Here is a 25,192-nt window from a genome sequence, read left to right as displayed (position 1 = left end):
GAAAAAGACATCTGGGTTTTACTTCCATTGAAAGCAATAGAAGTGAGGATTGAGACATCTAGGTTTTACTACCATGTCTCAATCTGTCCTTTTCCTGGAGTCATATGGTAACCCTAGGTGTACAGTGTATGTGGTAAGTTATGAGTTCTATATTTGATTTGGGCAGGGTTTCATAAAACGCATGCAGTTATATAACCAACTAGAGGCCCAGGATGCCCTCTGTCATTACTGCTTTTTATACTCACACTGGAGCCATGGGATAAAAGTCTAAGATTTAACAGAATAACCAAGATACAGCTGGGAAGGCACAGCAGAAAATCCATCTGTTTGCAGATAATATGTTACTTTATCTTTATAAGCCAGAAAGAGATAATCCAAGAGTGATAAATCTGTAGACAAACTATTCAGGGTATTTTCGGACCTAATTATAAATGTTGATAATGCTTGATGGAGGAGGATGCTAGAGGGGATTTTACACATCCTCCCAGGTCAAAAAATGATACTTTTACATAAGAATACTGTTGAACACAGATATGAAGAGGATGTATAACACAAATATTCAGGTTAAGCTGGATAGTATTAAAAACTTATGTTGAGAGGTGGAAAGATCTTTCCTTCTTCTAAATGAAGGCAAATGTTCTATGGTTATGTTGCCAAAGATTCTATATCTACTTCACATGGCCCTATTTTAGGACTCGGGGAAGGAGGAAAAGTATTTTGATTTAATTAAGTGACGGGGTTTTTTAACGTGTGATTGACAGTTTTGACACCTACCCACCAGCCATAAGCAATAAGATGAGAGGGCTTAAGTGCGGGTGTATGAGGTTTTCCCAACACTATTTAAAAGATTTAAAAGTGTAACAAATGGATTGCATGTAGATTTGAGGTGACAGCTTCTTCTCCATTGATTTATACTTTGGTTTTGCATGAACAACGGTTGTGGAATTCCCTATGTTTAGTGTTAAATGACTAAGAGGCAATTCTATAAAGGCCACCAAAGCTATAATTATAAAACAGCATCTGGGCACCCAGATTCTGGTACAAAATACTAGCATCTATACACCTAAATTTAGGCACTTACACCATGTCAATAGTAGATATAAATGTAGCCACCTAAATTTGACACCTTAGCACATAATTTACAGTATTCTACAGCAGTGGCGTACCAAGGTGGGGGTGGCACAGGGTGTGGTCCATCCCAGGTGCATGCTCTAAAGGGGGGTGCTCAGCCAGCACACCGGGTCTGGAACCTCCCACCCTACTCTGCCACTGCCGCTTTCCTGAACCAGCAGTAGTGGCAGTAAACTTTAAATTCAGTCATCGAGGGACCTTCCTGCAACTCCCTCTGGCTGCCTGTCCACCCATTCCAACATCACTTCCTTGTTCCAGAGCAGAGCTGGCAGTCATGGGGAGTTGAAGCCAGGTCCTACAATGACTGCATTTAAGTTTACAGTTGCTGCTGCTGGTTCAAGAAGCATACAGCAGCGATGGGGAGTTGAGGGAGCAAGATACTCGATGGCGACATTGGGGTGGAGGCAGGGCAGAATTAATTCTTCGAGGGCCCCTAGGCACACAAGTACACTGGGCCCTCCTGGTCGTGCCCCATCCCTGCCCCGCCCCCATTTATCTGTTTTCTTATTTACTTCTTTATTTCCACTTGAATTTCTTTCTTTTTTTAATTCAAAACAAACAAAGATTATCATACTAGTGAATAGTTTTTCTTCTATGCAACCTCCAAACATCTCTGAACAAATCCCCCTTCCTTCCTACCTACTTACCTACTTACCAGGACTTTAACTCTGAACCCTTTCCATATATATATATATATATATATATATATATATATATATATATATATATATATATATATATATATAAAAGTGTTCAAATATATTGTAAAGCAGTAATACTATCCGAAATATAAGTCTATATTAATAACCAAGTTTACAATGCCTCTCAACTGCTTCATTCTACATCAACCAACTGTAACCCATATGTATGTATAAACAACCAAATCTGTAACCCCTCTAGTACGTTCCACTCCATGTATGTTAACTTATAACGAAACAACAAGACAAGAATCCACCAAAGAATCCAACATGAAACAAAAGAAGATCAGCATAAAATAAGGAGATTCAAATCATGTTTATTCAAGGTGTTCCCAAGAACCATGCCCGATGCATTTCGCCAAACAAAGCTAGTCAAAGCTAACAGAAAACCATGTTTTTCATACACACAGAACACAGACACACCCTCACCCAGTATGGAATAAGTAATCACAAACTAAAAATAGAAATATGTAGCTAAAGGTTAAACTGAACCATCAAGAAGCCAAACTCCATACAGCGAAACACCACAGAAACAATGGCACATAGCCCCCTAATACTCTGCAAAATATAAACATAGCAGATGTAAATTTGAAGAAACTGACAATCACCACTTTACAAATTAACAAATAAAAATAAAACAAAAATTGAAAATAAGAATATACCATTTTATTGGGCTAATCCATTTTTCAATTAACTTTCAGAGGCCATAGCCTCCTTCTTCAGGTCAATATAGTATACTGCTGTTACATTATACTGTCCTGACCTGAGAAAGGGAGTTTTGGTCTCTAAAAGTTAGTAAGAAATGTATTAAAATTAGTCCAATAAAAAGATTACCTTATTTTCTGTTTATAAATGTTTTATCAATACAACTACAATACTATTTTATTTAAAGTAACAAAAAAAAAATGTTTTCTACCTGTCGTTTCTGCTTTAATCATCTTGTCTTCACTCTCTTCTTTCTAGCCAGCATCTGTCCTTTCTCTGTCTTCCATGCAGCATCAGCCCCTTCCATCCACTATCCGCCCTCTCCCCGTTCCATATGGCATCTTCAGTTTTTCTGTGCTCCTTCCATAAACTGTCTATCCTGTGCCCCTTCTCTCCTTTGAATATGATTCATTTCAACTCTGCCACCTCTTCATTTCTCTCTCTCTCTCTGTCACCACCCCCATCCCTATGCTCTGGCATTTCTCTTTTCTCCTTTCTTTCCTTCCCACACCACGTTCTAGCATCTGTCTCCTTCCCTTCCCTGATTGCCTGGCATCTCTCTCCTTTCCTTTTCTTCCATCTCTCCCTCCCCTCCATGCGCTGAAATCTCCTCCTTTCTTTCCCCCTTCCTTTTCCCTTGGTCTGGCATACCTTCCTCCTTCCCTCCGTACCCTGGCATCTCTTCCTCCCTCCCTCTCTTCCCTCCATACCCTGGCATCTCTTCCTCCCTCCCTCTCTTCCCTCTATGCCCAGGCCTAAATGGCGATTAAAATATTGGAAAGTATAAAACAGACACAAGTATTTCACCTAAATACACCAACTTTTAGCAACATAATTCTACAGTACGGTTTGCTTCTGAAACATCAAACATGCAGGACATCGAAAGGCATTTTGTCCAAATCAAAAGTTGCTGAGAGCCTAGTCACGTGAGGCGCCACTTCCTTCCAGTCCTACCTTTCACAGTCCATATGGCGGCGGCAATGCTCTTGCGAGGCTACAGCTGACTGATACACTTGAGGGAAACAGAGCTAACAAAGGGGGCAACAAAGCTAGAGAGCAGTGGTGAGCAGGGAGGGCATGGGCCCCCTTCTCCTACGGTACCCCTGAAATGTGAAGTGGCAGGGAACATGAGAGGCAGTGTCACCTTGATATTTTTTTCCTCTTCAAACACCGCCGATCCTCCCACCATGAGATGACCAACAAACCTCCCTCCAGCAGCAACAGCACTCTAAACACACTGCTTCGCAGCCCGCAGTCTTTTCCCGCCAGTGATTCCCTCTGCTGCAGTGCTGCTGCTGCTGGAGGAAGGTTTGTCGGGGGGGGGGGCGGGATGCCGCCAGTGGTGAATCCAGTGCAGGTGAGCTCAAACGGCCCTAAAGCACTGCACTGGCGGGCCCCCCCTGACCATTTTGGGCCCTAATCATGTGCCTACTGGGCCTACCCTTTGATTTGGTCCTGGGTGGAGGGAGAGAAAAAGGAGCAGGATACTGGTATGGAAGGGTGGTGGAGGGAGAGGGAAGTGGGGTGGAGGGGAAGAGAGAGGGGGCAGATGCTAATGGAATTGAGGTACAGGGAGAAGGAGAGAGACAGAAGGGGGAAGGATACTGGATAGAATTGGATTGGAAGGAGAGAAATTGGGGCAGATGTTGATGGAAGTGGGATGGATGGAGAGAGAGAAAGGGCAGATATTGGATGATAGTGGGAAGGAGGAGCCTATGCTGGATGGAAGTTGTGATGAGAGATAGATGGAAGCAGATGCTGGATGGAAGGAGGGGATAAATGAAAAAGGACACATGCTGGATGTGGAGAAGAGGATAGAGTTAATGAATCCTGGAGGGGTGAGGGAAAGAGGTGGCAAGCTTTTCTCAGAGCGATCTCCATTGATCACTACCCTGTGTCGCCTTCCACTCAACCAGTTCCTGACTCAGCCCATGACTTTGGGATCCATCCCATGGGCACTCAGTTTATTTATTAGACATCTGTGTGGAACACTGTCAAAGGCTTTGCTAAAATCTAAATACACCACATCTAACGCACATCCTCTATCCAATTCTCTGGTCACCCAGTCAAAGAAACTGATCAGATTTGTCTGACAAGACCTACCTCTAGTGAATCCATGTTGCCTCCAGTCCTGTAATCCACAGGATTCCAGAAACTTGACCATTCTCTGTTTTAAAAGTGTTTCCATTAATTTGCTTACCACAGAAGTCAGACTTACCAGCATGTAATTCCCTACTTCTTCCTTACTTCCACTTTTGTGGAGAGGGACCACATCCGCCCTTCTCCAGTCTTCTGGTACCACTCCCAACTCTAGAGACTCATTGAAAGGATCAGTCAGCGGAGCTACCAGAACTTCCCTTAGTTCCTTCAGCACCCTCGGATGTACACCATCCAGCCCCATAATTTTATCTACCTTTATTTTAACTAGCTCCTCACGAACACAACCCTCTGAAAATCAAGGGTCTATTACTCCTCCATCCCTATTCATGTTTGTCTTCTGCGGTCCCGCTCCCAACGCTTCAGCCATGAACACAGAGCAGAAATATTTGTTAAGCCTTTTCTTTATCAGCTTCTACATATTCCTCCCCTTCACCTTTTTTTTTTTTTTTTTTAAATCATATTTATTGAGGTCAACCAGAGTAACACTGGGCATGATTGTATTGTTTTGTACTGTTCATAGCTGCTTTTGTTTGCCTTTGTATTCTTTGTATGCTCCCTTCACCTTTGAGTCTCACAATGCCTCTTTTGCATTTCTTCCTATCACTAAAATGTCTTAGCTCCCTGTTTTACCATGTCAGCTATTTTTTTCTTCCATTTGCATCTTTGCTTTCCTGACTACACGACCAGCCTCTCTTAACTTTTCCAGATATTTTTGCCTGTCTTCCTCTTTCTGCGATCTTTTGTAGTTTATGAAAGCTAATGTCTTATTCCTTACCTTCTCAGCTACTACTTTTGAGAACCAAAGAGGCTTTCTTTTCTTCTTACTTTTACTTACTTGCCTCACAAAAAGGTTTGTCACCCTTACAATCGCTCCTTTCAATTTTGCCCACTGCATTTCCACTCCTTCCAGACATTTCCATCCAGACAACAATTCCTTGACGTAAACCCCCATCCAAACAAAGTTCATTTTTTTAAAGTCTAGAATCTATTCTTTTGAATGATCCCTCTATATACCCATCTTAATATTAAACCATGTCATGCAGTGATCACTGGATGCCAGATGATCACCCACTGTAACATCAGAAACACTTTCCCCGTTTGTAAACACTAAGTCCAGTGTGACCCCCATTCCGCGTGGGTTCCATTACCAACTGCTGGAACAGTTGTCCTTGTAGAGAATCCAGGATCTCCCTACTTCTAGAAAACCCCGCAATAGGGATACCCAATCAACATCTGGCATGTTAAAATCACCTATTAGCAAGACTTCCCCTTTTTTAGATATATTTTGAATGCCTACTATTAAATCTCTATTTCTTCCATCTGTGAAGGAGGCCTGTATATCACACCAATGTAATTATATTCGCCATTCCCTCTCCAAATTGATCCATAGTGCCTCTTCCTTGCTTAGCAGATCCTGCAATTGTGTGGCTTTAATATAATCTTTAACATATAACGGTACTCCCCCACCCCCTCCTTTTCTTCCTACCCTGTCTTTCATTAACAGATAACGGTATAATGTTGCCATGAGTCTGTAGCATGATCCATCCATCCAAAAAAAGAAAGATCCTTTTAGAACAGAAATCAATTATATTGATGAAAATCTAGATTTTCTCTCTTCTCAAAGGATAATAGTTTAACTTATTGTTATCGAAGTGGTTTAAGAACTAAAAATGATGATGCTTGCACAAATGTGGACCACAGATTTAGAGACTAATGTTGCAGAGTTGCCAAGCTGCCAAAATTATACTCAAATATTCAGTGCCAGGCCATGTCCAGTAACCAGCATTAAATATCCAGATATATGCAGCACTTAAGCAGATAAACACTGATATCCAGCCTTTAACAGGTTAAGTTAATGCAGCAAAAGATAGGATTCTATTTATGTCCCGACTCTGTACCTGGACCACCCACACAATAGCTGGTTTCAGCTTTAATGATTAAAGGGGGTTGTTAGGTGCCATCAACTCATGTTCGAATCCTAGCGACTTGATGAACATCAAGTTTTCATGACAGAATACAGAAGTAGATTGCCGGGCTTCTCTTCTGCACAGTATAAATTTGAAGTTGTCACCATTGTCACATCAAATGTGATCCTCTGCCTCCAACACTGCCCATCTGCTGCTGCCCAGATGGGTGGTACATCGTTAGTCTGACATCTCCACTGAAATCTGTCCACCTTGGGTGGCCCTGCTGGTTGTGAAATTACCGATGGCATATTTTTCAGCTTCTCAGATGCGCGCAAGCCCCGGTGGCACGACAAGTCCATGTACCATGACTGGAGGGGATATTCAGTGGTATTATCTGAGTAAGTGCTGCTGAATGTTCCCTCGGGGCATGCTCAATTCCAGTAATATCACTCGAACTTTTCTTCTATTTTCACCTGTAATAAGAAATCAGGAAAATCTTTTCAAATCATTAAGCAGATAATTCTCCTTTAACTGGTTTCCCAGCAAGGAAAGATTCTAATTGTAAGGAGTCTAGAAAGACATATCTTTTTTTATTATTATCAATCAAGCATTTACATGGAAATTTAAGGGAAAAGGATGCCCTAACTTCCAAAACCCTTGCTTTAAGTTGAAGAAAAGCTTTCCTCCTCATCTGGGTTGTCCTAGAAACATCAGGAAAAATCTGAATAGCTTGACCACATAACAGTACTAGGTCTTAAAGTTTTTAAAGTGACAGTATACTTTTTGACTGTCCATGCAGGTTCTGTGGATGATGTAACCCAGATATGAGAATATATGCCTGCTGTCCCCAGAAAACATCTGCTACAGGTGAGTAACTTTGCTTTATCCCCCACTGACTTGGTTGCTAGGTCCTTTATCCACCTTTTTGCCTCTGAAAGTGCTATAAAATATGCCCATTTTTCCACCATGACTTTGAGTGTAGCCTACATTTGTGGAAAAACTAGTTTTGATTCCTAAACCATCCCTGCCAAAATCAGCCAGATCATTGTCGTGTGCAGTATGCAGCACAAATTTTTTTTGTCTGCCACCATCTTTCCTACAAAAGGCAGCGGCGGCAGCAAAAATGAATACAGGAAGGAAACTAAGAGCAATGCTGTGCATCTTCCATTGAAAACACCAGAGCTTAAAGGAGTTGACCGATAAGTCGATCTAGTCAGTTTGAAGGTGTGTGCTGTGTGTGAGAGAGAAAAGGAGTGGCCTAGTGGTTACAGCTACAACCTCAGCACCTTGAGATTGTGGGTTCAAAAACCCCATGCTACTCATTGTGACCTTGGGCAATTCACTCAATCCTCCATTGCCCCAGGTACATTAGATAGATTGTGAGCCCACTGGGACAGATAGGAAAAAATGCTTGAGTACCTGATTGTAAACCGCTTAGATAACCTTGATAGGTGGCATATAAATACTTAAAGAAATAAGAGTCATAATGATGAAACTGTTAGATGCAGAAAGTGTCCATGTTTATGGTCAAATGTGACTGTTCCTTTTTTTAAGATGAAGGATTATCAAAATGTTATCATGTCATGGTAAATCTGTGCAAACAAGGGAGCTTTTCCCACGCTACATTAGGCCATTTAGCTGCCTTCAGCTTCTAGGTCTAACCTTCATGTAGCAGATAAGCAGTATAATTTGGCACTGGAAGATCAATATTGAACTGTCTCCAGAGTACTGACCATGTAACACAGAAATCATTTAGCCTCTGAAAGAAAGGTGGGTAGCTACATTTTAGATATAAGATAGAAAATGGAATTGATATGTCCAGGTTGGAATGTGTACATTTCAAGTATTATTTTTAGAAAAGGATCTGCGATGTAGAGTCTTTTCTAAGAGGAGAATCAAAGACTCCCACAGATTAAAAGAAAAGTCATTATTTATTATCAACCATAAGTACAAAGGGCCAGGTACATTTGATAGATTGTGAGCCTGCCAGGACAGACAGGGAAAAATGCTTGAATACCTGAATAAATTCATGTAAACCGTTCTGAGCTCCCTTGGGAGAATGGTATAGAAAATTGAATAAATAAAAGGAAACCATATGCCACAAACTCATGGCTGAAAAAAACAGGCTTAACAAGGCCATGTTTCAAGAGTCCAGTGTTTAATTACTGTTGGGTTTCAACATTTAAAGAAGTCCAATATGCAGCTTGCTAATATGTTGGCTAATGTCAATAAACAGGCACATTGTTTATGCCACTAAAGACATTCAACATGGCTGTATTGAGACTGATTTCTTCTGCCGTGAATTTGTGACATACGGTTTCCTTTTTATGGTTGGTAATAAACCATATTGACTTCTTTTTTTACATCTTTTATTCTTTTTTTTTTATTTTATTTTTTTTTTTTTTTTAAACAGCTATTATAACCTCCCTTTTTGTTCTTCCCTTTTATGTTTTTTCTTCTCTTCTATCAAAAATTGTAACTATTCCCCCTCTTAACCACACATGTCTTGTATGTCTTACCCACAAAATTATTTTAAACTTATGTCTACACTCAGTTTGTTAAGTATGTTAAATTTTAACTAAAACAAATTTGTTTTTATGTCACCATTAACATTGTACTTGTTTCATTTATTAATATAGGTTATTATTATTGTACATCGCCTAGCAATTTAAATAGGCGATTCATCAAGAATAAATAAACTTGAAACTTGAACTTGATCTGTTGGGCTCTTTGATTCTCCTTTTTCATCTCACTAAATTTCTACTGATGTCTACCCATGAGAATCTTGTTCTCCTTGTTTCTTTAGGAGTCTTTTCTAAGATACATGCAGGAATGCACATTTGCCATTTGCAGCAGGATCAGTCAGTTTACAAAGATATACATTGAGATATTGAATATAGGAACCATCGTAATTCACATATTTAAATGCTGACACATACATGTATAAGTTGGTATCTCACAATATGCATGTCTAAACGTTAGACACTTAAATACTTATATCTGCTGTCTTACAAACCTACATGCTACAAATTAACAACAAAAGCCACAGTTTTGTATAACTATAATCCAGAGAAAGAAAGCATGCCCTTAATCCCACCAGTAAAGGGCTGACCCAAAATGAGCACATTTATTTATAATTAGGGGTGTGAAAGAGCAGTTTTGCCAAAGCCCCACCCAAATCATGCCTCCTTGCAATCTACACATGACTTGCGGCATTCCTAAAAGTTAGGCACATTTTTATAGAATATGCCCAATGCACATATAACTTAGGTGCAGGCATTTAGGTCTGGTTTTAGCTAGCCTAAATAACTGTGTCTAAGTTATATGTCATGTACCAGTGCTAAGCATGATTCTATAACAGGTACGTGCATCTTGTAGAATTGTGCTTAGTGCAGCATTAGTTGGGTATGATGTATAAAATTTGGTCCACAGTGTAGTTATGGACCTGAAATATTTGCTTTCATAAATTTGGTTTTATAGGTATATGTGATATACATATGTAAATCATATGTAACACTTTGTCCCCTTATTTTAACTTTCTATTTTATTATTAACCACTTAAAAAATTCATTTGATAAGTGGTATAGTAGAATCTCTGGCACCCATGTGGATTGGTGGATGCCAGACCACTGTAGTTTCTGGTTATTTGACAGGTAATGTAAAAATAGTTGTGTCTCCCTTCCCACCTCACTCTATCATCCCCCCACCCCCAGCATCTTCTTCCCTTCTTTGTTGGTCACTTTCTCTCCCCCCTTCTCTTCTACTTTCTCTCCCCTTTCTCTCACACTTTCTCTTCCAACTTCTCCCCCCACGCCCTCCCTCCCTTACCCAAAGCAGCAGAACCGGTCCCGTCAACCCCCTCCCTCCCTCTGTTCCTGAAGCAGTAGAGCTGGTTCTGACAAATCCCTCCCTCCATTCTTGAAACAGCAGAGCTAGTTCTGACAATCCTCATCCCTTCCTTCTCCCTCACTTACTCACCCGACGTTGTAGCGGCAGCAGGTGAGCAGAGGAAGTGCCAGTAAATAAGCAGCTTTTGGCCAGCCCCGGCAGGGCCTTTCCTCTGCCATGGCTTCGGTGAGTCTTGCTGACTCAGCTGATCGGGAATTCCCATGCTGCGATCAGCTCAGCTGGCCACATCTACTTTTAAGATTTGAAATGTAGGCCAGCATTTTGCAGACCTACATTTCAGGCATCTGTTGTAGGGAGACGACTAGAGCCACTTAAATTCACCCAAGGCCACTTCCAGGTGAAACCATGCCCAGTCTTGGGCAAGCTTAGCTGTTCCTACACATCTCCCTAGACCTGTGACAAATGCCTACAGTGTAGGTGTCCTGCCTCAGGGAGTTTATTTTCTAAAAGCATGTGTCCCGATTTGCTTCCAGACGGCGGTAGGACACCTATTCCCGCCTACAATCAGGAAGCCCATTTATAGAATCAGCCCCTTTATACTGGAAAAAACAATTTTTAAGGATGAACAGGGTCATATTTTTGTAAAACATTTACTTATCTGTACGTAGTTGGTCATATGTTGCTTCTGGTACAGCATTGTTGAAGAAGTTTGTAATGTTATAATACTTCTGTTTCAGGACTCTGTGAAGTTTGAGAAATCATAGATGATTTGTAAAAATTCAGCTAAATTTAATATTTAAAGCAGATTTTATCTTTTTAAACTATTTATGATCATTTTAACCATATTCTAAATATTTTATTGGATTTGTAATTGTTCTGCACATTTTAAATTATTTAAAAAAAGAAGGTTTTAAAATTACAGTTTTAATTAGAATAATAAATAATACACAGACTACAAAGAGTCCAAAATGTGCTGTTCTGCCTCCTAAACAACCTCCACATTCATGACCATATCTCTCCTGCCCTACACTCAGCACACTGGCTATCCATAAGCAAACACAAAATCTTCAAGGGCCTTGTGCTAGCTCACAAAGCCTTCCATCAGACGGTACCAGGCTACATATCAACGAAACTAACTCCCTATATACCCAGACGGCCTCTTCCCTTTAAGGATGAAAAATGACTGAACATACCTTCAGGTCATTCCTTACTCCTGGAAAAAAGCTCACAATCAATCCTTCACCCACTTCCTACCAAAATTATGGAATCTCTTACCCCTGCATATCAGAGTATTGGAAAGCATGATTGACTTCAGGAAAGCAGTTAAAACCTTCCTCTTCTGGCACCCCCAACTATATCCCTCCTATCCAGGATTAAAGAAATAAGCACACTCACATCCATATTAGCCCAAGGATGACCCTACAGCCCGTAACCTATGGCATCAGCCAGTTGATGGACTAACCTACTTGACATTTTGATCTTTTCACCCCTGAATTATTACCCTAATAAATGTTCTGTTGATTCCCCAGCATGTAACCGTATTCCCTCCAGTTTGTTTAATGCTTTGTATTTTTCCTTGTAACCCATTCTGAACTTTCTGGGAGGATGGGATATAAAACTGAATAAATAAATAAATAAACAAAGATAATTTGTAAAAATTCAGCTGAATTTAATATTTAAAGCAGATTTTATCTTTTTAAATTATTTATGATCATTTTAACCATATTTTAAATATTTTATTGGATTTGTAACTGTTGTGCACATTTAAAAAAAATTTTTTTTTTAAAGTAGGTTTTAAAATTACAAATTTTTTTAAACATATCTTTATTGAGAATGGCAAACAGCCCAAACAAGTATATACAGCAGAGAAATAACAAAGGCAGTACAGAATAACAATCATCCTATATCCCTTATATTCATCATCTTTCTTTGATTTATTAGCTTTCAATAATAGTATTATAGCATCATACTCAGCAGTGGGAGCAGGTTGGAAACAGTTGTTTCTTTAATGAGCAATTGTTTAAAACCAGCTCTCCCCTTTTTTCTGTTGAGGTTTAGAGAAGAAACCTTAGGCAACCGTGATCAAGCTCCATCCTTTATCAACATAAACTTCATCCAACAGGGTATTCACATTAATTGTAGCAGCCTGAGGAATTCAGCATTAAGGAGTAGTGGACTTAATTCTCAGAATTCAGCATTGAGGAGTAGTGGACTTAATTCTCAGTGCTTCTACTTTAGTCCACCAAAAAAATAAAGCCCTCTGACCTCATTTGTAATTGCAAAGAAATGGAGCAGATCATCGTAATAAAGCTATATAAAATGTTTTCACCAAAAAACAGATTAAAAGAATAAAACACTCTAAAAACCCAACACAGCCATGTTCACTCTTTCAAGGGCTGCATCAGGGGCTAAATAAAAACTGTAAAATACATAAGAGTATTGGCCCAATATTCAGACTATAGGAGTTAGTTGGGCTGACTCCTGAGCAGTTTCCAGTGAGCAGCATTGAATATCTGGTCCATTTTTGGTCACTGTAAGGAGCAAAGTCTTGCCAACCTAATTGTGCAATAACTTGTGAGGTAAAAATGAGATTGTAACACTCTCAGCATTTTTATCTCTTTTTTTTAAAAAAAAAAGAAGAGACTTTGTGGTATCAAGTTCCCTGATGCAGGCTTCATGCTGAAACATGGGTTGTGTCGGATCATACATATTAAAATTTTGTTGCCCCTATATTTTAGGCCATGTGTGCTTTTTGTGTGTCTGTAAGTCTTAAAAGTTAGACACAGAATTTTGAATTTACACCTGTACTGAACAGGCAGCCATTGGAGGCTAATCAATAACGGTTTAACATGATCATGCATTTTGGCTTTGCAATGAAATCTAGCTGAAGAGTTTTGGAGAGTTTGCAACTGTCACAAAGCGGAGCCTGTTAGTCCACAAAAAATAAAATTGCAGTAGTCCAACTTAGAGATAACAAAGGCATGTAACAATGAATAAATGGAAGTAAAGTTTTTTGGTGGTTGTTGTTTATTTGTTTGTTTGTTTTATTTTTTTAAATTAATCTTTATTCATTTTTAAAACTCACAATAAGTGTATCATATAATACAATCAATTTATACTTTAACATCACTTAATATATCATCATATTTTAACTCGCATCAAATATCCCCCCTCCCTTTTTGATTCAAGACAAAACCATGAGATGAAAGTCAGGATGCAATTGATGCTGTGCAAAATTGAAGAGGAGACATATTTATATGATGAGATTGCACTGGGAAGATTAAAAGAAGTGACATGCTTTGGAGGTAGTAAAGAAAGAATGGACATATAAGACTCAGTTCTATAAATAGCACTTAGTTTTGTACTCCAATAAAAATTAGTGCAGCTATTCTATAATGGTGCTCAGAATAGGGTGCAATTTATAGAATAGAGTTTGGTTTTAAGATCTGTGCACAATTTTGGATGTGAAGATTTACACCAACTAAAACCTAGGGCTCCTTTTACGAATGTGCACTAGTGTTTTTAGCACGTACTTAGCGCGCGCTACAGTGCCATGCTCGCTAGATGCTAACGCCTCCATAGAGCTGGTATTAGTATTTTCTGTGTAGAATGGGGTTAGCACGCGCTAAAAACGCTAGCGCACCTTTGTAAAAGGAGCCCCCTAGTGTAAATTCTCACATCTAAATTCTTAAATTAAGCTCAGATCTCCTTTATTCAGTAAAAATGCATTCAAATTTCAAGAATGTCCTTATCTACCCACAGGATGGATTTGATTTAAATCAAATTGATTTAAATCACTAGTCAGAAAGACTTGATTTCAATCATAGGGCTCCTTTTACTAAGCTGCGTTAGCATTTTTAACGCATGCAGCATTTTAGCATGCGCTCAATGCTGGCGTTAAGATCTAGCGTGCGCGGCAATTTAGCACACGCTATTCCACGTGTTAAAGCTCTAACGCGGCTTAGTAAAAAGAGCCCATAGTTTCCTACAGAAAGACTCATTCTTGCTGGTACGTATAATATGAATATTTACAACCAGATAAAGGTTTCATTAAAAAAAAAATCTTTATTAATTTTTCAAAACTAATACAAAGTGTCAGGAATTATACTGACATTAATAATCACTTAATAAGCACTTAAATTCAATCAATAATAGTGCAGAAAAAAATATCCCTCCCCTCCCATCCAACAATTTAATAAAAGAATAAACCAAAAAGATATTCCCCCCTCCCCCACCCACTTTTAAGGGTTGGTTTTAATGTTACTCGTAGAAGAAATTACTGATTTGGTCAAACTATCCTAAATACATAGATAAATAATTATGAAATTATTGTGAGGTAAACTTAACTTCAGTTTAATAGGCTAATCATTCATATCTGAACAACTTTTCTGCTGTACTTTATTGAAAGGAGAAAAATAATTATTACCTTAATAACAGTTTAAATAGTTTTATTTAACCGAAACAATAACATTATAGCATATGTATTATTGTATTTGCTTAAATATCCATGTTAACTGATGTGGTTAAACAAAATATCTTTAAAAAAACACAAGACTTTCAGCCAGGTTCACACGTGAAAATCTTAAGATACTGTCTGCTGTAGCTCACTCATCTTCTTCTTTGTTCATAATCTGGAAAATAAAAACAAGCTTTCCTGCTTTATCGAGCCTCAAACTATTTCTCAGTATGGAATGAATGAGTCCAAAGGAAGAGAATATTCTTTCTATGCCAGCAGAAGAAGCTACTTCTGTTAAAAGTGAAATCATTACTTCAACATTCCCTAGATCCAAGTGTTTATTAAGTTACCTCCACAAGTTCACTGGTGTGACTTTCTTTAAAACATCATCAACAAACATATTTCTTTAATGGTTCCCCCTTAGCTCTGGTCTATTATAGTTGACATTACAGAAGGATGATTCCTGGATACCTATGTCATAGCTAACACCTCTTCTTCAGCATTTAAGGTTTGACCCTGGTATCAGATATTGACAATATTTGCAAAAAAAAAAAAAAGCTGGAGACAGTACTTGCCTCATTCATTTTTTTATGCTTGTCATTTAATTCTATCATTGTGCAGTTCTGTTTTTAAGTGCTTACTCAGTTCCTTCCAAATTTAAACAGCATCCGTAATACAACAGCTACTTTTCTATATTTTGTTTAAAGCTTCAGAAATGGGTTTCAGGATTCTCAGCATATCTTCATCATTTCTCTTAAGCCAAATTTTGAGGATTTTGGCCTTAAGTGTCATCTATTTTCTCTCAATTTTGTTCACAAACTATCAGAATAGGCCAGTTCTCGATATACTGCTAAAAAAAAGTCCTCTACTGAGCTCTAACATCTTGTTGGAACATTAGCTTGGTTCCACCCATTCTTTTCAGATTTGCAGCTGCAAAATTATTGTTAGAGAAGTATTTAGCAATTTCAAGTTAAGTGTTTCTTCTTGTATATATATTGGATATACACAGTTGGGTTCACTACTGCCTAAAGTTAAAACTAAATCAGACCAATGATGAATGCACCAGTAAGAGCATGAAAGTATTTCAAATAATGCTATGGGTGTGTGAGGTCTGACTAAATAGTGTGTTATAATGTATAGGTTTACTCTCTTGATTTGTTTGTATTTAAGAGTCATTTTTGAGTTTACATTCTTGTGTTTAGGCAATAATAGCCAACCACCACTGGCTACCAACTACTGATATTCAAATCAGAAGGGGCAAATACATCACAGGTACAAAACTCCTGTCAATATCTATAACAATTTTCAAGGCTACTCAATCAATCTCTCTTATAAATTCTCAGAAATAAGCATAATAAATGTAACAAAGTACTTATCTCAGCGAGCGAAGTCTGCAGCCGCTTAAGTGCCAGAGTGACAGAACTTCAGCAATCCAAACTGCTAAACATTGAGATAAGCAGTAGTCCAAATGTTGAGAAAAAATATCCAAAGAGACATACATCCACTCTGTGATTGCCCCTTCTGATCTGAATATCAGTAGTTGGTAGCCAGTGGTGGCTGGCTAAAATTGCCTTTCACTTATTCTGTGCAACACTGAGGTTCTTTTCTCCCTTAGCAATCTGAAGTCTTTCTTTGTTTGCTTTACTTCTGAATGTTTTTTTCATGAAATTGTAGTGCCATCTATAGAATTCAGGCAATGGTACCCTTCTATTGGTTGATTTGGGGATCATGGGAGAAAGGAAATTTCCTACAGCCAAATAAATGTTTCTGTATATTGCCACCTTATGGAAATATTATGTACAAGTTGATGCCTTCACAACTTTGGCATTGGAAGGGAACTATGTGAGAAATGGCCACATGTGAATGACAAAAGGTATTAAACAAATCAAAGGCTGGAATGGATAAAATACAAACAGGTATGGTGCATATTTTGTCAAGCAGTAGAAGGAGAGGTCATTAGAGAGACCTTAGAAAAGTGCAGAATAATAAGGGGAACCAGTACAGATGTCTGAGGTACATGAATTTCATGAAAAATGAAGCTGAGAGTAGAATGAGTATGGGTGGGTTAATATGGAAAGAGCCATATGACTAAGAAAGGTAATGTTTACCAGAGTTTTGTGAGGAATCTGCAATACAAGGCAAGTAAATGTAAAGAATAAGTCATCGATTTTTCACTCCATCCCAAATTACAAAGACTAGGGGATACTCTATGAAGTTGCAGGGAAATACTTTTAAAACCAATAGGAAGAATTTTTTTCACTCAGAGAATAGTTAAGCTCTGGAACGCATTGTCAGAGGTTATGGTAATAGCGGATAGCGTATCTGGTTTTAAGAAAGGTTTGAACAAGTTCCTGGAGGAAAAACCCATAGTCTGTTATTGTGAAAGACATGGGGGAAGCCACTGCTTGCCCTGGATCAGTAGCATGGAATGTTGCTACTTGGGTTTGGGCCAGGTACTAGTGACCTGGATTGGCCACCATGAGAACGAGCTACTGGACTTGATGGACCACCATTGGTCTGACCTAGTAAGGCTATTCTTATGTTCTTATGTAATGCACTAGTATTTGTATGGTTTTCAGTTTATTATTTCTGTGCACCTTGTCAGAAGCAAATAAAGTAAAACATCAAATAAATTGGGAAGAGCTATAGTCACTGATGCCCGGATTCTGTAAACGGCACCTAAATCAACCAGCACCTACATAAAACAGCACCAGCCGCATGTCAATCACACTTAGGTGCCATTAACAGAACTGCGGCTTCCGGCACCTAGGTACTGGTAATATAGGCCAGAGTGTTAAAGGCCTACATATCTTGTGTCTACGTTTTATAAAGAATCGCACATAGTGGCACCTAAGGTCATCTCTACCCCTAACCACATCTACTTGACCTGTAGGTGTCACTAGGCACGATTCCGGCGCCTACTTTTATTAATGAGTTTTTAATTGGTTTTAAATGGTGCCGTCAATTACCATACCGATTAAAGCCAAATAAAGCAATTATGTGAGGCGTCAAAAGGACCGATCTAGGCACCTACTGGCACCTAACTTACGGTGCCATTTTCAGAATCCAGGCCTGAAGGACCAGACAATCAAGTAATAGATGGAGAGGAGACGATGAAAGGAAATAGAGGAATGGAAAGGGTTTCAAGAGGGATGGCAGATGAAACTGAACATGGGGGAAAACAGAAGAACCTGGGGAGGGAGAGATTTTGGAAGAAGGAGAAACGTAGAAGGAAAAGTCTTGGAAGAGTGAAAGAGCAGCAATGATAAAACATGAGAGGAAGAGTATAGGGAGTTGAAGATGTCATATAATCTATAACCTTTTGGTAAAATCCTAGAACTGCCCATATATCATATTTATGAGCAAACTAAAAATAAAGGACAACTGTGTATCCTATTCTTGCTTAAGCAAACCATGAGAAAATAATAATAATAAAACAGGCTAATCCTGCCTCTGACATAAAAACATAGCCTTACTGGGTCAGACCAATGGTCCATCAAGCCCAGTAGCCTGTTCTTAAGGTGGTCAATCCAGGTCACTAGTACCTGGCCAAAACCCAAGGAGTAGCAATATTCCATGCTACCGATCCAGGGCAAGCAGTGGCTTCCCCCATGACCTTCTCAATAACAATCTATGGACTTTTCCTCCAGGAATTTGTCTAAACCTTTCTTAAAACCAGCTACGCTATCCGCTTTTACCACAATCTCTGGCAACGCGTTCTAGTATCTGCTTTAAGCTGATATCGAGATTTGTCTCCAGCTTACCTTTTTCCTCATTTTGTGTTGCATAGACCAGTGGCTCCTAACCCTGTCCTGGAGGACCACCAGCCAATCAGGTTTTCAGGATAGCCCTAATGAATATGAATGTAGCAAATTTGCATGCCTTTCACCTCCATTATATGCAAATCTCTCTCATGCATATTCATTAGGGTTATCCTAATGAACCACTGGCATAGACCATCAAGAGAAACTAGAAACTTCTACTTATTTGCTTATCCAAAAATTAATGGGTGTAGATATAAGACCTTCTTAGAGAGGACCCTAGCATTTCAAGCTGGTAGGCAACAATCTTGGTTAGGTAAATGTATTCAGCAAGCTATGTTATCCTATTGCAGTTTTCAGAAATTAATTAAGACCACTTTGTTCGATAAGTTTATTACTTAGTGAGTTTTATTATTGAAATTCTATTTTACAAATATTTGTATTTTTATTGTATTATTGTATTTCGCTGATTGTCCAGCTCTTTTTAGTGTAAATCGCCTAGAACTTTGGTTATGGCAGTATAAAAGAATAAAGTTATTATTATTATTAACTATTCTCTGAGTGAAAAAATATTTCCTCCTATTGGTTTTAAAAGTATTTCCCTGCAGTTTCATCGAGTATCCCCTAGTCTTTGTAATTTTTGATGGAGTGAAAAATTGATCTACTTGTACCCGTTATACTCCACTCAGGATTTTGTAGACTTTAATCAAATCTTCCTTCGGCCTTCTCTTTTCCAAGCTGAAGAGCCCTAACCATTTTAGTCTTTCCTCATACGAGAAGAGTTCCATCCCCACTCTAACATACTCATGTCTCAGTGTCCATGGACAAGTAGAAGGAAGAGCCTACTGAAAACTTCAGATGTACATTCAATACTATTTTTCTATTGGCTCTTTATGACCACAAATAAGATTTTCAGTCTCTCATTGCCTCAACCAACTCATTTAATTATTGTATTGTCATTGTGAATCAATGTGTTTATATATTGACCTGGCACTGTAGTCACTAGTAATTCCATTAATCTATTAATATTATCAACTGTGCCAATATTATTGCAAATACATTTATTTTATATTCTACACACACAAGGACATAAATTTAAAAAGTGATATGCAGTTTTGCAATCAACAATGGCATAGATATAAATAAAATTGCTGATTAATATAGAGAACTAGTAATATTTTACAGTTAAAATGCTAAGTAGCATAATTAAAATATTTGGTTGAAAAACTGAAGCACATTCATTTCTACTTGGCAACTCAATATTCTCAGTAGGTTCATGGAAAAAAAATAACAAATGGAACTGTAGTGAAAGCACAAATACATTGATTGCCTACAAACTTTGCAATTGTACAATTATTTGATTGATGATCTGGATGCACATGCTGTGGCATAGCAATTCAACAAGACCTTTGGAACATTTGGAATTTATTAATGTGACCCAGGCATAACTAAAGCCTGGTATTAGCCCCTCTCTCTTTACACTTAGGTGTTTCAGGGAAGTCTGTGAACCTAGAATTAACAGCAGCTATGAAGCCTAGCCCCATAAAAGGGATTTGGAAAATAGCTGCTGAGACAGTATATACCCATGGTTTTTGAAGGAAACTATCTTTTTGTAGAATCCTGACAGCCAAAATATTTGTAATTCCAGTCAGTTTGTCCTTTCATTCTCAGGTAGATGAGCTTGGGGTAGAGATTCACTCTGTTTCATAAAGAGAAGGAGGAAAAATTGTAGATTACCATATATTAGCTGACCTGGATGCAAGCACTAGAAGTACAATGTGCAAGCAGCTATGTAGAAAGGCTCTTTTTCTACCAAACTGGTCTGAATGCTGGACAAACACAAGCCAGTTGGGTCTGAACTGCCAAGGATGGGAGACTAAAAATTACAGACCGGTAAGCCTGACTTCAGTGCTGGTTAATATAGCAGAAATTATTATAAAAAATAAAATTACAAAAACGTAGAAAAAGATCTAAAATAGAATCTTTTACCTGTTTTGGGATTAATCACCATATTTGTGTCCATCACATATTTGCAATATGTGCATTAGGTACAACGGAAATGACCACTCTGTATGGGTGTCTCCTTATTTTGAATTTTATATTCTGATAAAATTTCAGATAGATTTTTGCTACAAGTGTACGTGAACCTAGGTAGAACATTTAATTCTGTGTATAGTGCTAATATATGACAATTGCATCTAATAGCCCGTACTTCCATCGCTTGTTTAGAGTAGGGTGAAACACAAACTATATCATATTCTGTTGATTTGTTAGCTTGGTATAAAAACAACCAATCCAGGTTGACGTTATTCACTCTTTTCTGTGCTTTCTTAATCACCTTCACAGGGTAAGGCCATGTAACAATCAAGTATGTGAAGGCAAGTAAGCTCATCACTTGACCCCATTCTCCACTAACTTGTCTCTTGGAGGTGCTTTGGGATCCACAAGGATCTTGAGTCCTTGAGGGCCGGTATAGGTGGGTGTGCAGGGATAACTTGGGCCTCATCTGGCATCTAAGACAATGCCTCAGAGCTCATTATAAGTATCCCTCACACAGTAACCCTACAAGCTCCCCATTCCTCCATCATGTCCTAGATGTGATGCGCCTACCTCTTCTCTGTACCTGCAACCCCCAAGACCTTGACTAATGAGATGACATAGGAAGGATTAGGGGAGGAAGAAGCATATATCCACCGGTACCCATCAGTTTCAAAGGATGCATTCTCAAACACATTCATTTATAGTTCATTTCTGCAGCTGGGGGAAAAAAATAAACACAGTTACCACAAACACCAAGTAGCGAAAGCCCAAACCTTAGCACTGCAACACCTCAGCCCAAACCAGTACGCCACATAATCAGCTGACAGAAGGGAAAGGGATGAAGGACAGTACACAGAGATGGTACTCACTATATACCTGACTCCTCAAACCGATAACTCCTCACATCTCCTAAACCACACTCATTGCATATACAACAGTCATCTCCATAGGTTGAGATGCTGCCTTGCATTGCAAGACATACCTGAAAGTCCAAAACCAGCAGCCCAATACATATTCTCAGTTCAGGGCCTTCCCTAAAACCACAGTCTCTCTTCCTCCCCCTTCCTGCTCAGAGCCCTACATATATCCATATGTGCTCCTTTCTCTCACCATGCACCTCCAAAGATTCTTACTAAGGGGCTATATTGCCAACCCAAACTCCACTCAGCTGGCCAACAGTTAGCATGACTCACACACACAGACAGGTACCCAAAAGTCAAATGCCCTACCCTCAAACCACAACTGTGCCATCTTTGAGGGGGGCCTCCACAGTTGAGGCAACGAACGCTAAGGCAGAAGCATAAGCTCCCCTGGTGGGCTTCAGGCAGCATTGGATAATATATGATTCTCAACATGCCTGCTCCCACAGCCCTGTACACACACAATGGTCTCATCCATGCATTATCGATGGACCACCCTACCCTCTGTCACACACTGCCAAGCCACCTGCCAGGGTTCTATACTATGTCATCTCATTGGTGTCAATACTCAGATCTGACTCCCTGGTTCTAGGGGGAAAAAACACATATCTGTGCCATTCCCTGTCTCTGGGCCCTCTGCAGCACTATTATGCATCTATGTTGTGGTCACCCTAACTGAATGTCTTTATCTCATACAGGCCAGCATCACCAGGCTGTGGAGGAGGGTCAGCAGACTAAGGGCCAGGAGGACCAGCAGGCTGAGTGTCAGGAGGACAAGCAGGTTGTGGAGGACCAGAGGTTCTAGGAGATACCATGCAAGGCCACAGAGGAAGAGAAGAAACCCTGTGCAGATATGCCACCCTTGTAAGGTGAAGAAGAAGAGACAGAGGAGCGTCAGGGGTTACCCATTCAGGGCCAAGGACCTGCTGCCGTGGCAGTTCCCCCTACAGTGACCGCTCCCCTTGAACCCCATATGCAGCTGCTCCAGCAAGTCTCAGTCATGCATAGAGACTTGCTACAGGAGTTGCAGCAACAAGGTCAGATGCTGGGAGAAATTGTTCTCCTGCAGCCTTGTTAACAGGCTGGACCAGAGGGGCACAACAGTGGGTATACTGAACAGGCCAACAGTCCATCGAGAGCCAGATCCTGTTTTCAACAGTTGCCAGTCCACTTCACAAGTAGCTGGCAACATCCTAATGATTGAAAATGACATTATAAGGCACAGTTAGAGGAATGGTCTAATATCTGGCAACTAAAATTCAATGCAAAGAAGTGCAGAGTAATGCATTTGGGAGTGTGTGGTGCAGTGGTTAGAGCTACAGCCTTAGCACCCTGAGATTGTAGATTCAAATCCTTTGCTGCTCTTTGTGACCCTGGGTAAGTCACTTAATCCCCCTATTGCCCAAGGTACACTAGATAGAGTTTGAGCCCGTCGGGACAGATAGGGAAATATGATAAAGTACCTGAATGTAAAACCACTTAGGATATAAGTGGTATATAAATAAAATAAATAAATAAATTTGGAGATTAGAAATTGGTAGGAACCGTATGTGCTTAGAGGTGAGAGGCTGATATGCATGTAAGGGGTGAGGGACATTTGGGTGATAATGTTCGAAGATCTAAAGGCAAAAAAATAGTGTCAGAAGGTGGTGGCTGTTGCCAAGAAGGATGCTAGGCTGTATAGAAAGAGGTGTAACCAGTTGAAGAAAGAAGGTGTTGAGGCCCCACTTGGAGTATTGTGCTCAATTTTGGAGACCGTATCTGGCAAAGAACATAAGAAGAATTGAAGTGGTTCAGAGAAAGGCAATGAAAATGGTAGGAGGATTGCACCAAAAGACATATGAGGAAAGACTGGAAGCCCTGAATATGTATATATACAGGGGTGTCCAACCTGTGGCCCGAAGGCCGCATGCGGCCCCATGAAGTATTTTGTATATATACAGGGGTGTCCAACCTGTGGCCCGAGGGCCGCATGTGGCCCCATGAAGTATTTTGTGCGGCCCCAGTGGAGGGCGATGCAGTGTTTTCCTCTGCTGCCCCCGGGTGTTTACCATCTTGCCAGCTCCCTCCTCTGTCTTGCTGCAGCGTTTGCGCATTTGTGTGGCCCCAGAAACATTTTTTTCAGCCAATGCGGCCCAGGGAAGCCAAAAGGTTGGACACTCCTGCCCTAGAGGAAAGGAGGGACAGGGGAGATATGATTCAGACGTTCAAATACTTGAAAGGTATTAACGTAGCACAAAATCTTTTTCCAGAGCAAGGAAAATGGTAAAACCAGAGGGCATAATCTGAAGGTGAGGAGTGGTAGACTCAAGAGCAATGTTAGGACATTTTTCTTTACTGAGAGGGTTGTGGATGCCTGGAATGCACTCAAAAGGGAGGTGGTGGAGAGAAAAATGGAGGCAGAGTTCAAGAAAGCATGGAATGAACATAGAGGATCTCTAATCAGAAAATAATGGTATATATTGAAGAACTAAGGCCAGTACTGTGCAGACTTCCTCGGTCTGTGTCCTGTATATGGCCATTCAGTTGAGAATGGGCTGGGATGGTTTAGATGAGCTTGGAGTGAGCTTTGACGGAGACTCCAGTAGATGAAACCTATGCACAGTACTGGGCAGAGCTCTGGGTTTCTGGCCTAGAAATATCTAAGAAAAAGAACAATTTAAATTAAATCTTTAAATTATAGAGAGTGTATGTTTGGGCAGACCGGATGGACCATTCGGGTCTTTATCTGCCGTCATTTACTATGTTACTATCCCACCCATATCCTGTGGACATTACCAACTGCATTTCATCAGGACATAAGGATATGGCTATGCTAAGGGCTCCTTTTACTAAGCTACGATAGCGTTTTTAGCTCGCATAGAATTGCCGCACATGCTAAACCCAGGCTACGCGGCTAGAACTAATGCCAGCTCAATGCTGGCGTTAGTATCTAACGCATGGGGCAATTTAGCGCACGCTAAGCACGCGCTAAAACCGCTATCACAGCTTAGTAAAAGGAGCCCTAAATGTTGTTACCGCATTCTCTGCCAATAATTGCAAGAGTTGGTGTGTTATGTTGAAAAGCTAATTACAAGGTGATGTTTACAGTAACCACAGTTTGCACTTGTGTTTTGAGAACTTGTGTTTCCCAACCCTGTGACTACAGTAGGGAGATATGGATTTGCTGGACCTCTGTCCCCTGCAAAGGAAGAGTACCCTCCCTGAGTTTTGAAATAGTGCTACATAGTACTGTAGGCTATTACAGGTCTGAATCATGCCTACATAGGCGCTTTAAGCCGTCTAACATACTTCTGGCATTAGCCACGCCAACAGTGGCATTAGACACCCTAAAGTGCCTACAGAGGCATGATTCCGACGCAGATTATTTACAGCGGGCAGGAGCTGGCAAGCCTTGAGTTTATGCAGATCAAGGCTCTGCTCCAGCGTGGCAAGGAAAAACAAACAAAAACTGCAGACTATGTACAAGATGCAGGCAAAATTTATTGTTCCAAAGTTAAAATGCAGTGATATAAAACCTTTTTACCAACCAAGGGACCCAATACGGTCTGTGTTTCGGACAACA

The sequence above is a fragment of the Geotrypetes seraphini genome, chromosome 1 (assembly GCF_902459505.1).
Source record: "Geotrypetes seraphini chromosome 1, aGeoSer1.1, whole genome shotgun sequence".
NCBI classification, from domain to species: Eukaryota; Metazoa; Chordata; class Amphibia; order Gymnophiona; family Dermophiidae; genus Geotrypetes; species Geotrypetes seraphini.
Note: the sequence above shows the minus strand (reverse complement) of the source record.